Source organism: Canis lupus, chromosome 35 (assembly GCF_003254725.2).
Source record: "Canis lupus dingo isolate Sandy chromosome 35, ASM325472v2, whole genome shotgun sequence".
Taxonomy (NCBI): Eukaryota; Metazoa; Chordata; class Mammalia; order Carnivora; family Canidae; genus Canis; species Canis lupus.
In genome coordinates this window covers 18,577,199-18,591,779 of record NC_064277.1, presented here as the reverse complement: position 1 = coordinate 18,591,779, position 14,581 = coordinate 18,577,199, and the positions used below count along the sequence as shown (strand labels likewise).

Here is a 14,581-nt window from a genome sequence, read left to right as displayed (position 1 = left end):
GACCTTTTAACATTTCCAGAACATTCTCCTTTTATTTTCTCTTTCATATGCATGCAAACATTTTCCCTCTAAGCCCCTTTCCCTTACAAATCTGGCAGATGGACTGGATTTTTTCCCCCCTTCCTTTTCTGTTTTGGCTCATTTGAGGATGCTGTGGTATAAAGGAAGTATGCTTCTAGCACATTATTGAAGTGCTGAGGAGTGCACTTTGGGGAAATGAAACTCAGGTAATGTGTCCACTCTCCGGAAAGGGGGAATTATGATAAAGCACGAGAGTTTGTCACTGTTACTGAACTACATGTCCTGGAAGGGACGAAGGAATAGTCATTACTGCAGATGTTCTCACTCCTCTCTCTCCCACCCTAACGTAGATCATGTAATAAGGTCTATTTCTGGAGCAAATAGAAGAAAACCATGTGGTTAGGGTGGCAAATGAAGCCAATAAAATAATGAAATTAGACCTATAATCTCTTTTTAAAGCTACTTCCCAGGGCAGCTACATATCACTTGTTCCAATTCAATTCTTGGTGCTCTAAAACTTTTACCTTATAAAGACATTGACCTCTGTTACGGTAAGTGGTTTTGTCTTGACAAAGTAAAGGACCATTTTAGAATATTGAAATTTTAGGACTTTCCACTCTTTCTTCTTGTGGCCATATACATTTCATTCATGAATCACAGAATACCACAGCTGTTGGGAAGACGCTTGATAAAGCTCGGATATAAACGTCATGATCAGAGTGAATGGCAGTCTCATGGTTGCAGGTGGATGGGTTGCAACTTTTGTTCAGCTACATTCCTGGGAAGAAGCTATAGTGAAGCAATCTTTGGCCAGGGGAATAGGTGTCAAGTTTACAGAATGGGTCAAAAGTCAATAACAAGACGTTCAGCAGTTTCTTATGAAGTTATACTTACTATGGCTTGCCAAACCCACTCAAAAGTATTTACTCAAGAGCTACAAAAACATACATCCACAAAAATACTTTTACAAGAATGTCCATTATAGCTTTATTCATAAGAGCCCAAAACTAGAGATGTCCGAATGTGCATCAGTGGGAAAAATGGATAAACAAATTATGTACTATTTGTATAATGAAGTACCACTCACGAATAAAAAGGCGTAAATTATAGGTATATTAAATCTCATGAATAACTCTTAGAGAAATCACATTGGGTGAAAGAAACCAAACACAAAATAGTATATATTGTGTGATTTCCCTTATGCAATTTTCTAAAACAGGCAAAGCCAATCATTAGTGATAAAAAAAAAATCAGAAGAGAAATTGACTTGGGGGACCAGAGAGTAGGTGTTGACTAAGAGGAAGCATTAGGAATTTTCTAGGACAATGGAGCTGTCCTCAGTCTTGATGGAGTACAAGTAATATGGGATTTATATTGGTCAAAATTCAGTGAACTTAAAACTTCATTTTGCATTTCACAGAATATAAATTTTAACTCAAAATGAAAAATAACTATAAACAAATATTTTTTTAAAATGTGTAGCCAGTGAGGTGCAGGGTCCCACAGTGGGGGCTCTTTTATAAACCCTGGTTCTACAGCTGTGATTTTCAAACCTGGCCTCAGCTTAGTTCCTTACTGGGGAGCTTGTATTCTATGGGTGCCTGGGGCTGACTTACCCCCAGAAATTCTGACTCTGGGGTGGTTTTGGAATCTACATTTCAGAATAAATTCCAGAGCTGCTGCTGCTGCTGCTTCTTCTTCTTCTTCTTCTTCTTCTTCTTCTTCTTCTTCTTCTTCTTCTTCCTCCTCTTCTTTAATTCATGATAGGGAGTGGGGAGGGACAGAGAGAGAGGGAGAGAGAGGGAATCTCAATCGCAAGCAAACTCCACACTGAGCAAGAAGTTCTTCACAGTGCTCAATCTCACGACCCTGAGATCAGGACCAAGAGTCAGATGCTCAACTGACAGAGCCAATGAGGTGCCCTAAGAATAAATTCCAGGGCTTCTTAAGGTACATGTGAGGGTTTAGATCTCAATGGATATTTTTAAGAAGCTGCTACAATATTTGGTCCCAGTCACCTCTGCCACTTTTGAGTTGTGACATCAGAGAATTAAAAGGTAAGAGTGTTTATTCAAACCCATTTATATGTTTATAAAAGAAGTAGTTGTGAAGAGGAAGATAGAGGAAAGGAACGAGCATATATTGAGAGTCTAAGATGTGCCAGAGAGGGTATTAGGCATTTGACGTAGATAATTTCATTTTAATTCTCTAAGAAGCACATTTATCTTTTATTATCTGTTTTTCACTGTAATCGCCATAGTCCAGGCCCTTAGCTATTAACAGTCTTGCTTTTAAGCTCCAGCAAAACCAACTTTCTTGCAAATCTCTTAATAGGCTGAGCTATTTCAGGACCCTGGGCCTTTGCAATGTCTAGGATGCATTGCCCCTTCGTCTGCCAGATGTACTTCTACTTTCTTTAGGGTCTAGCCGAAGTATCCTACATTATACACAGTATTTCCTGCTCTCCTTCCCTTACTCTGCGGGTGGGATTTTACTCTTATTCATGTAGAAATTGTATCTGCTATGCTAGGATTTGTACCAAAGGGTGTTTTGGAATTCTCTGACATGAAAGAGAAACACTCACTGTTGACTGATTTAATGTTAAATGCACTTAAATGGAGAAAACACTACAAATAAATCTTTGTCAGTCAAATATAGGTTTATACTCGACCACTTTCTACTTTTAGTATTATATTTGTTGCATGGAATTATAATTTTCAATGTACATTTCTCTCTCACCCACTAGACAAAGATCTCCTTGAAGGCAGAACCATGTCTTATTTGTCTTTGAAATCCTATGGCCTTGCAAAGAAAGTGCCCAGTAAATTACTCTGGAATAAATGAATGGATGAATGAGCAAGATCACCTTGCTTCTTCTTAAATCTATCCTGTACTTACATAAATAATGAATTTTCAGTAACCACCCACTGACCTCAAGATAAATGTAAACCTGCAAAGTGGATTCCAAGAATTCCCATAATTATCATCTGCCCTATCTCAGCTCTATCTCTAATTAATCTTATGGGCTAATGATTACTAAATTAAATCTCCTGGCTGATATATATTGACCCATTTCTTGAACATTATACACTCATATTTTTCCTCCATGGCCTTAATTAAATCACCCTCTACTCTATGGCATAATGGAAAGAGCACAGAGTGTCCAAAGAGCTGGTCATGAGACTCATACTCATGTTAGCTGTGTGACTTTGGTCAAATGACTAAACATCTCTGAGGCTTGTTTTTTCTCATTTATGAAATGGGATAACATTTGAGATAACATATATAGATTGCCCTGGAAGTGGCACACACTTTATTATTCTTATTCTTACATATGATTATTATAGCTGCACGTAAAACCATACAAGTGTTATTATTATCCTACATATCCTTCAGTGTGAAGTGTTAAGGCCCAAATTCTCTTTGAAGTTAGGAGAGTTGACGTTGTTTTCTGAACTATCTGAACCACTAACTATGGTACTTCATTATATACTATCACAACTGTTGTTTAACTGTTTCATGTGTGCATGGTCTTTCTCCCAGATGGGGGAGTCTCTCAAGGGCAAGAGCAGGGAACTTGTGTTACCCTGTGTTACCCTTCTCTTTATTCCCCTGATCACTTAGCAGAGGATAGCATACTAAAATGTAGTAATATAACATATTAAATGTACTAATATTAAATTGTCTTAAATAAGGAGAAGTGAAAGTATGTTTAGAATCAGAGAGTTTTAAGAGTGATACATTCCAAAACTTCACTTAATACAACCTTTCTTCCTATGGAAACGGTGACTTACATGTGCTATGTGCCTTTTTTATAGTTACAGCTAATGATAATTTGAGCTAACGATTCCTAAGAATATCCCAGGACTAGGCCAAGTAATGTATTTTTTTAAAAATTAATTAATTATTTAGAGAGATATGGAGTGGGGGAAAGGGCAGAGGGAGAGGAAGAGGGAATCCCAAAGTAACTTCCTGCTAAGTGTAGAGCCCGGTGCAGGGCTGGATTCCATGACTCTGAGATCATGACCTGAGCTGAGATCGAGTGGGCTGCTCAACCAACTGAGCCACCCAGGCGCCCCTATGCCAATAATTTAAATGAATGATATACTTTAATGACATTGGAGTTATTATGATCCTCATTATACAGATGGAAAAACTGATGCTTAGAAGCCAGGATTCAAACCCAGGCATCCTTCTCTGGAGCTTCCACCCTTAAACCTGCCTTTGGCATTGGCGTTTCTTAATTATCACACCAGTGCCTTTTCTGCTCCGGGGATAACCATTATCTTCTCTCTGTGACAGTGCTTGAGTGTGGCCCCAGACCAGCAGCTAGACCATCATCTAGGAACTTGTTAGAAATGTAGATTCTTGGGTCCCACCCAGCCCTGCTGAATCAGACACTTAGGAGGGGGAAGTGGAATCTAATAATTTATGTCTTGACAAATCCCCCGGTGATCCTGATCCACCTTCTTGTCTGAGAACCACAGCTTTCGAGTAAATATTGTACTGTCTTTTTGCTTCTTATATGGCTCATCTAGTTGCTTAATAGATTTTTATATAGTAAGGTATTTATATAACAAAGGTGATAGACTCTCTGTCTCTCCATCAATATTCAATGATTTCTGTGTTCTGTATAGGAAATGCCACTTCAGACAAAGAGAACTAACCTGAAATCTGCTGGCATGCATCTTTTAATTTGGAGGAACTTAATTAGTTTTCTTACTTTACTTGTTTATACATATATTTTTATATTTTCACTGAGCACAAATATAAGAAAGAATTTGAATTTTGTCTATACAGTGACTGGAATTTTTAACAAAAAGTGCATTTTCCCCAAATCCTTCCAGAAGTTCTGTAGTCTCCTTGGAATCCTTAACAGGACTTTAAAACATTTAAAGACAGAGCAGAAATTTTATTTATTAAAATTTGGGATGGATATCATCATGAATATGATATATATAATATATAGTAATTAGGGAAGAAACGCAGACTGTTTTTTATATAATACTAACAAACAACTTTAGCCAGTATTCATATACTTAGTTTACATGAAAATAATAAGAACCAAGGGTAAATAAAATATATGATTTCTTCAGAGAAGCTTGATTTCTTCAGTTTTTTTAAAGTTCTTGCAGTGATTTTCCTAGAATGTAGTAATGTGCAAATCTAAACTCATGCCTTTCATGATACTTTATGTGTTGTTTGTCATTTGAGTACTTTTAATATTAAAGCAATTACCATTTATTTACTTAAAATATGTAGCTAACTTAGGGGAGAGTCTATCCTATTTTTGGTAATAATTTTAGAAGGACAGATATTTAACATTCCTACCACTGACAATTTTATGCCAGTCAAAAGATTGCATCAAAAGACCTCAGATCCACTGGGACATGTTAAACATTTAAAATTTTCTACTTTTGGGCTCTAGAGAATAGGAGGTTAATGACTCCATTTTCCGCAAAAGGAAAAATGTAAAAGGAAAAGAAAAATGTAATGGTTGTTGGAATGTCAACTTTAAGATTTCAAATCAGTCTGAATTCTATGTGTAATGAGATTTTCTTGATTTGAGGTGAGGATGGCTACTTTTTTGAACAATCTAAGATATTAGCTGAGTAGTATTTCTGTAGAAACTGTGGAATAGATAAACAAATCCTTAATAGATCATCATTATGCATAGGACAACTTATTTTGTACTTTTTTTCTCAAAGATTTACTTATCTATTTGAGAGAGAGAGAGTGAACAGAGAAGAGGGAGACAAGCAGACATCCCACTAACTGGGGAGCCTGACTCAGGCTGAGATCATGGCCCAAGTTGAAATCACGAGTTGGATGCCCAACTGACTAAGCCACACAGGCACCCCACTTATTCTATACTTTTAAGGAATAAGGTGAATGCAAATATTGTCCTTCTTATATAAAGGTAGTAATTATTGATGTAATGAGAAATTGATCTGGAATAATAAATATATTTTTGTCTTCCAAGGAGGAAGCAGTCATGATTGCTTCTCAGAGTATACTTGAATTGCTTTCTGAAAAGCAATGCAGGATAAAAGCGCACAGAGAATGAAGTGTGACAAATAAATGTGACTTCAGGTAAATTTCAGAGAATTTTAGAGTTGTTAGGGATGTTAGCTACCATCTAGCCTAATCTCCCATGTAACCCCAAATCTCTTCAGGATAGTCTCTGATGAAAGATTATCTCACTGTTATCTGAATATCTTCCCCCAGCAATAAAAGAGCAACCCACCCTCTTCTTGAATAAGTCAATTCCACCTTCTTCTCAATTTCACTCATTGGTTCAATGAGTGGACCCACACTAACAGGTCTAGTCACCAACATCTGGATTACTTATGATTTGTGAATGTCTCTCTTTAAATGAAGTTTCCAGAGCAAACACAATTAATTCAGCTGTTATCTGAAAGCTGTGCTGGACATGGGCAGGACCATGATCCATATCAAAGAGCTAGTTGTTAAGGATATATTTCTCTCTTCTGTGACATTCTTTTATTTTTTCATCAGGCTTATTGAGGTCTAACTTACATGCAGTATAATTCACCCCTGATAATATGCTGTCCTATGAGTTTTGATGAGTGCATATAGTTAGGCAACCACTAGTCCAATCAACAAATGAAATAGCTCTGTCACCACCTGTGCCCTTTGTAGCCAACCATACCCTTCATTCTCAGCCCCTGGCAACCACTCATCCATTGTCTGTTTCTATGGCTTTACCTTTTCTTCTTCTATGACATCTTGAATGCTGCAGTTCAATATCATTCTAGCTGTGAGTGTCCTTGTTAGTATTACACAAGATGTGTGATAACCTATAAGCTATTTTTAAAAGGATTAGGCAAAAATAAGTAAGTGCAAGAGAACTGGAAAAGAAAAGACAGGATATAGGGAAGGGAAAAAGAAAGACCAAAAGTAGAGTGTATAGTTGATGTTGCTGTCCACGCTGTTTGAAAACCTTGTCTGTCACAGCGGTGAGCAGACCCATGGCGCTGATTGGAAACTTTGGTGAGCTAACTCATTGCACTGCTTGGAAACCTGAGAGAACACACAGCTGGCTGCATAGAGGGAGAATCCAGGGTACTCACAAAGAGTGAGAAAGAAGGGCTGTGTGTCTTCTACCACAGTGGCAGATAAGTGGCAACCGCTGTCTGCGGTGCTGAATATCAATTACCTGTTAGCACATGCTTATATATCTTAATTTCAGATTCTGGTGACTTCTATCTACCTCTCCCAGACATTCAGATCTGGGTAAAGGAGCAGGTTTTGGAGAAGAGAATCTAACATGAATTTGGGAGACTACTTTTACAGGGATACTTTGAGAAAATAAGAGAGACGTTTGTTTTGAAATAATTTTCAAATAATTGCAGTTGCCATTAAATTTTGTTTTGTTTTGTTTTGTTTTCATAGGCAGTTAGGAAGATAAATTCCCTCTTCTACTTCTCCTGACCCATTTATTTTTGTGATTAACGATTTGCACCTCAGATTAGTTTAGCCGTTACTTTCCTCCTGGGTTTACTACTCTTTGGAAAGTTCTTGTGGTTAAGTGTCTTGAGATTTGAGTTCTAATCTCAGCTGTGCACCATCTAGCTGGCTAACTGCCCTACTGCCTCTTAGGGCTCAGGGATAGGGTTGTCAGGCTTAGCAAATTAAAATATAGGCTTCTCAGTTAAATTTGAATTTCCAATAAACAACAAAGATTTTTTAAAGTGTGTCCCTTGCTGAGATAAGATGCTAAAATATCCCGAAATATGCAAATACTTTGAAATGTCAAGTGGTTGCATTGTTTAAGACGATATTCTTGACTTGTGGGTGACCCCTAGCGATTTAGGAGAACAAATAGTAGGTAACCCTTGTCAAGGAAGTTACTTTTGGATTCTAAGTATCAAAGGTAGCATCAATTCGGTGAAATCATCAGGTTGTGATGGTCCTTGTAGTTCAAGGTGTGCACAAAAGAGTGTCCATTTGGGTAGATAGTGAAGATACCTCTAGAGCTATTAATATGCAAGGGGATGACATCATTCCTAGTTCAGGTGAATTATATTTCCTGTGATTTTTTTTAAATGTCTTTTCTTCTACTTCTCTTTTTTCTGTTTGCTCATCAGCTCGTGGTCTCCCATTTGTGTTTTAAATCTTTGCTGTTTAAGATGTCAGCCCATAAAAAATAGATTTTTTATTTAGTGCCCTGGCTACAGCATTGCTGATTTTTATTTATTTATCCATCTTTATCCCGCCTGAGGGAAAACAAGTATTTAAAATGCATTGTTGTCTTCATCTGTGAGTAGATAAATTTAGTACTTATTTGCAATGGTGCCATAGTCTACTTTCTTACTCCTAATTTTGCCGCCAGCAATTACTGGGCCACAGTCTTGGCAGAATGTCTATACCCTGGGTGTCTCTGTAGTCTCTCTAGGCATTTAATCATGATAAGATGGGTAAGAGTAGAATGAACAATGGAAATGGACATTAGATCATGATGGTTAATTCTTACCAAAAAGTAAATTTAGCTCCAACTTTTAGCTTTTTAGAAAATGACTGTATTAAAAATTTCATAAGTTCATCTGTCCATCAAAAATCTAGTGAGTACAGATCAGAATAACAGATTAATGTTAAACATGATTTCTGAGTGGCAGGAAATTTTGTTCTAGATGGAGCTGATGTCTCATACATACATGACTGACAGGTTCATAATGGCACATTACATTTACTCTCCCACTCTCTCCTGTGTAGATAAAAAAAAAAAAAAACAGTTACAATAAAGGTAGTCACATTTCCGATAACTTACTGTTAACTCATCATGTAATGGTAAGTTCTTTCAGTTAGTACTCAAGCAATATATTTTATATTGATTTTCTCTTGGTGATGCCTCTGGCTCCCTAAATCATTAGGTATTTACTAAAAGGTAAGTTGCAAAATAAGATTATGGCTTTCTGAGCATAGATAACTCAATACTTTAGTGAATAGAACCTGCTAATAAAAATTGGCCTTCTAAATGTCACCTGGCACTTATGGCCCGCAGAGCTGGACAGCTCTGGTTCCGGGGAGGTCATGGCAGAGTAACTGTCCCACAAGAGAAAGCTCAATGTCAGGATAATGTAGATTTACACTCCTCCTGCAGTCCTGCAGTTGGAAGTGAAAGAAACAAGATTAGTACATTGTGCTTAGCACAGGATAGTGGACAGTCTGGAGCTGAGACATAGTTTTTTCTTCCTTTTTTTTTTTTTTTGTTATAACCCCTAACCATCGAAATAACTTCACTTAGCTAGTTTTGTTTTCCTCATATAAAATGGAGAAGTGTTGAGCTAAGGGGGATTTTAGTGATCCCAACTCAACCATCTCATCATAACCGTGAAGACTCTAGTATCCAGATGGATTAATTGAGCTACTTAGTTGCACAGATAATACTGGTAGAGTTAGGGGCAGGACTTGGTTCTCAGATTTTTATTTAATGCTCTTGCAAATGTGGTCAGACAGCATGAACTCAGAGGCTAGGTTGGGGTCTCGGTAAACTCATGTCTGAGCCAGATGACCCTTTCAAGTTAACAGTGTCCTCGAACTCAGCTTCCTCATCAATCAAGTGGAGGTAATAGCACCTGCCCTGTTTACCTCTCAAGGCTTTAATGGGTATCTAGTGAGATAACAAAACATAAAGTTCCAAAAAAAGGTACCGCATTATTTATTTATTGTCATGTAATAATCTTAGCAGCTTAAAGAACAAGCATTTATTGTCTCATAGATTGTGTGGATCAGGAATCCGGGCCCAAAGTAAATGGATGTCTCTGGCTTGTGGTCTTTGATAAGCTCCTTAATAAACAAACCCCTGGTGTCATCTGAAGGTTTGACTTGGGGGAGTGCCAGGAGAGGTCTTTTTCTAAGGTCAGTTACATGATTATTATCAGGATTCTATTCCTTGTGTGTGGATGTCTCTATAAGACTGCTCACAACACGGCAGCTAGCTTCCTCAGACCAAGTGAGCAAGAAAGTGAGAGAATATGAGCAAGATGGAAGCCTTTGTAACCTACTTTTGGAAGGCACATCCCATCACCTTTGTTGTTCTCTATTTATTAGAAGTGAGCTACTAGGTCCCCACACTCAAAGAGCACAGATGACACAAGGGTGCCAATATTGGGAGATGAGGACCATTGTGTCCATCTCAGAGGTTCCTACTGCAAAGATTATTCTCAGTTCTATCATAGTTACAAGGAAAGCATTAGATATTAGATGTATGCTTGCTTTAATGACTGACAGGCTTTTACAAAAAGAAGAGGTGTTAATATCTTCATTTATCACTATTGATTGACTCTCTGCTCCTATAAGAGATTTGAAGTGGCGTCCACATCTGCTTTGCATATACTCTATTCCTCCTGTTTAGAATGCCTTCCTTCTCAGCCCTTGTGCACCTGGAGAATTGCCAAGTCATCTTCTGTGAATCCACCCAAATGTTGCCTCTTGAACATGTTCCTGTGGTTCAACTATTGTGCTTTCTAACGTGAACTGGGCCATAGGACACTGTATAGTCTGGAATACGGTTATATTTTCTAGTTGTATCACAGTTCATTGATGTGTCTTACCAGAGGAACAGTAATAAATGACCTTGGGCAAGGGACCCATGTCTTACTGGTTAGTTCTATTTTGAAGACTAGACCTTCAATGATTTATAAAGAATCCTTGAAACCTTTGCATTTACCTTGCTAGGGGTGGAGAAACATATGAAAACCTTTTATCAAAGTGGGGGCAGAGGATCACCTGCATCCCAAGACTTGAAAGGCTTTAAAAGTAGATTCCTGGGGGGCAGCCCTGGTGGTGCAGCGGTTTAGCGCTGCCTGCAGCCCGGGGTGTGATCTGGAGACCCTGGATCGAGTCCCACGTCAGGCTCTCTTAGCCACCCCTCACAACCCTGAGGGAAAAAAAAAAAAGTAGATTCCTGAATCTTGCTTCAGGCTTACTGAACAAGAACTCTGGGGTTGATCCCAGAAATTTGTATTTTTACCAAGGTGATTCTGATGTAAAGCTTGATAAGCCCCAGTCTGTAGGAGCCCTCTGAAGTTTATGAGTGACAGCATCCATCCAGGTGTTCTTATTTGCCTTTCTATTGGCTATGGTTCATGATTATGGTTCTTCTAGGACACCAGTGGTTGTAAAATGCACCATTATATTGTGCACTATTAAGAAAGAAAAAAGAAATCGACTCTGCTGGTTATAATTTTAAGAGTCCATAAAGATCCATTCAATTAGAGAGATGTTAAAATACAAGAAAAATCTCAGTCAAAGCAACGTGACAAAATATCTTTGTTTTCTGACTTGACCAGATTCTATAAGATACTCTCTATTCTACTTCCTGAAAACTTATCTTTTAAATTCATTCATTCATCCATCCACCCAACCATATGTTCATCCCACATATATCATATAAAGTTATTGACAGCCTATTGTGCCAGTCATGGTGTTTGGCAGAGGTGATACAGGGTGAATGTGATGTGTCTCATGGGGCTTACTCTATAGGGGAAAAACAGAAGCCAAACAAACACACAAATCAATATATACCTGCTAATTAGGATAAGTACAATAAAGGACAAAGAGGAATTGTCACCTAGTAGTTACCAGACAGAGAGGTTCAAAGGAATTGGAGAAGGTCTTGAGGATATACCCCTGGGCGGGGAGGATGGGGATAAACGAACGGTTGTCTCTGAAGAAGCTGGAAGTAATGGCAGGCAGGAGGTCATTTGCATTAGCTAGGCTCACACCGATGACTTCTTTGGGAGTGGCACATGAGGCTGCATGCACAAAGGTTTACTTTCTCATCATCCAGTTGACTGATGTCTGGAAAGGCCAGCCATCCACAGGTTCAACAACTGAGGATGGCTGACACTGCAGTCAGAAGGAAATGGTGAGGGGAAGCAGGTAAGGGAGAGCTATTATTAACTCCTTGGCAGACGCAGCCTTTCAGAACCGGCCCCTATGCTGGGTCTTGTCTTCCTTTCTCCAAACATTCTTTGGGTTTGAATTCCCTTCTGGGCTTCCACTGCCATGTGCCTTGCTGTGAACTGAACTTAATACTCTGAATCATCAGTGTCATTCTGAGATGGATTCTTTACAATCCTTAATGTGACAAACTGGATTGATCCCCTGCCCGCTACCTGCCAGCTTGCAGCAATTTCTCCTTAAATCTCTTTTCTCTCTCTCTCTCTCTCTCTCTCTCTCTCTCTCTCTCCTCCTACACTATGCAGGAAAGAAAAGGCATTTTCCTGCAAATGCTCCTCTATTACACAGTGTGGAGAAGCAAGATGATAGGGTTCTGAGTTCCGGAGTCCACTCTTGCCCTCATCGCCCCTTCATGCTAATTTGAAGCAGTGGAATTCTGCAGCCTTGTCAACTGCCTAAATGCACTTTAATCTTTATTTTGGGAGACTTTTGCACAAAATTGAATCAATCTGGGTGTCATCCAGCAGCCTAAAACAAATGAAATTGTAGAAATGTTTATCATCGAGTGGGGATTTGAATATCCACCCTTCCCCCAAACCTGTTATAAAGAAAGGAAGCAGATCAGTTGTCTCTGGGAGATTTAAAATAAAAGGTACTTTTCATCTTAAAAATGGAACTCAGGACGCTGTTTGAGTGTGCTGTGCATTCAGTATTCACAGGGTAAAACATAAAAGAAATAACATGGATTTAAAAAAAGATATTATTTTTCTACTGCATGCTGCTTCTACCAAGCCACCTGAGAGGTGATTTGAGAAGGGCATTTTAGAATAAAGACATTGTTCTGACAGCAAATACAAATGAAATAAAATTGGCCCAAGGCTTTGATGCCGGAACCCACATGGAGAGCTGAGACATAGCAACACGCTAGCTTAATGCACTAGAGGAATAGAACCAGCATAATTTGTAGAAGTGTGTGAAGCAAAGATGAAAGAGGAAAATATATATATATTTTTTAAATTTTAAAACATGCACAGAGATTAGAACAGACTTTTCTGGTTGTATTAATTCCTTTATTGCAAGAACTCACCGATAAATACAATAAGGGGACAGAGTTAAGCTATAATTTTTTTGTCTCCATTGTCTAGGGAAGACATGTGAGTGGGGAGGAATAAGCAATTTTCTTCTCATTTTAAAGAAAGTAAATAGAACAGAGGTTCCTGGGTGTCTCGGTTGGTGGAGTATGTGACTCTTGGGCTTGGGGTAGTAGGTTCAGGTCCCACATTGCATGTTGAGATTACTTAAAAATAAAATATAAAATATAAAATAAAGAAAGAGAAGAAAGGGTGGAAGTCTTCCTCTGGGTGCTAATGAGATTCTGGCTTCTGGATCGTGGGTATGACATAATCCTGAAACAAACCTGATACGTGCTACATGAGTGGTGACTCCAATTTTCCTCACCTGTGAGCTTTGCCCTAAGAGTGAGGAAGTTGCCTGAAATGGCTTCCCATCAGCTAGGCATAAAACAAGTGAGAAAGGAACAAAAATACAAGAAAATGAGACAAAAGCTATCTCAGACCTCCCAGGCGACCCTATGTCCATGAGTTATTCCTGATGAATGGGTATAAGAGTTTAAGAAGAAATAGGAACTCAGCCATTTAACACACCTTGAAGGGGGCCATTTCCTATTGCTTTTAGATCAATCATCAAGTACCACAGCAGAAGGCTGGAGGAAAGATCCCGAGAGCTTATTTTGTGTATTAGTGAAGAACACATTGTGCATTAAGAAGCAGTATGGTCAGTCGAGGTTTGTAGAAGGCAGACACGGTTGATAACTGAAACTGTTCCTATACACCGCTAATTCTCTGGCTGTCATTTGAACAGCTAAAACAATGCTGGCTGATTTTAGAAAAGACACTCTTTGAAGTCCTTTCCCCGCTCTTTAAATCTCTAAACAAAACAAACGAAGGCTATGCATAAGCTCAAATTAAAATTGCATTTTAATCTAATTCCTTAAATAATTAAACTCGTCATTTTTTTCCCTCTTCTTAATAAATGATTTAGCCTGGAAGGGAGGTCACTTAAGGTGTGTCTAGCATTGATAACAATGTGAAAATAACAGTGTTCAAATTCAAGCTCTAGTGCTTATTAGCCATGTGATCTTGAGCAAGATGCTTACATTTTGAGCCTCAGATTTTTCTTGTATAAAAATGAGATGAACATCTATTTTTCAGGGTTACTGTAAGTATTAAATGAGATACGTTCAATTGCTTAGCATAGTGACCAACATGTGCTGGCCACAAATAATTTCCCTTCTAAGAATTAATATTTAGATTAGATTTCATTTCTCATAGAAGACCTACAAGAGGAAACATAGGGGCACCTGAATGGCTCAGTGGTTGAGTCATGATCCTGGGGCTCAGGTCATGATCCTGGGGTCCTGGGATTGAGTCCGGCATCAGGCTCCCTGGGAAGCCTGCTTCTCCCTCTATGTCTCTGCCTCTGTCTCTCTGTCTCTCATGAATAAATAAAATCTTTTTTTTTTTTAAGAGGAAAAGTAAAAAGCCCCAGATTTTCAAGTTTTTTATGCCTATAATTTTTTTTCTTAACTGTGAAAGTAACACATACTCTAACA

The 14,581-nt window shown here is 38.4% G+C and overlaps 1 long non-coding RNA gene across 1 annotated transcript in view; it reads left to right on the top strand.

The window, feature by feature from the left end:
- Nucleotides 1-6,793: 6,793 nt before the first annotated feature.
- The window catches only part of LOC125754400 (uncharacterized), a 36,373-nt gene continuing 28,585 nt past the window's right edge, over nucleotides 6,794-14,581 (top strand). Inside the window, exon 1 of the long non-coding RNA XR_007408465.1 lies at nucleotides 6,794-7,035. This is a non-coding gene — a long non-coding RNA (uncharacterized LOC125754400). The remainder of the gene's footprint in view (nucleotides 7,036-14,581) is intronic.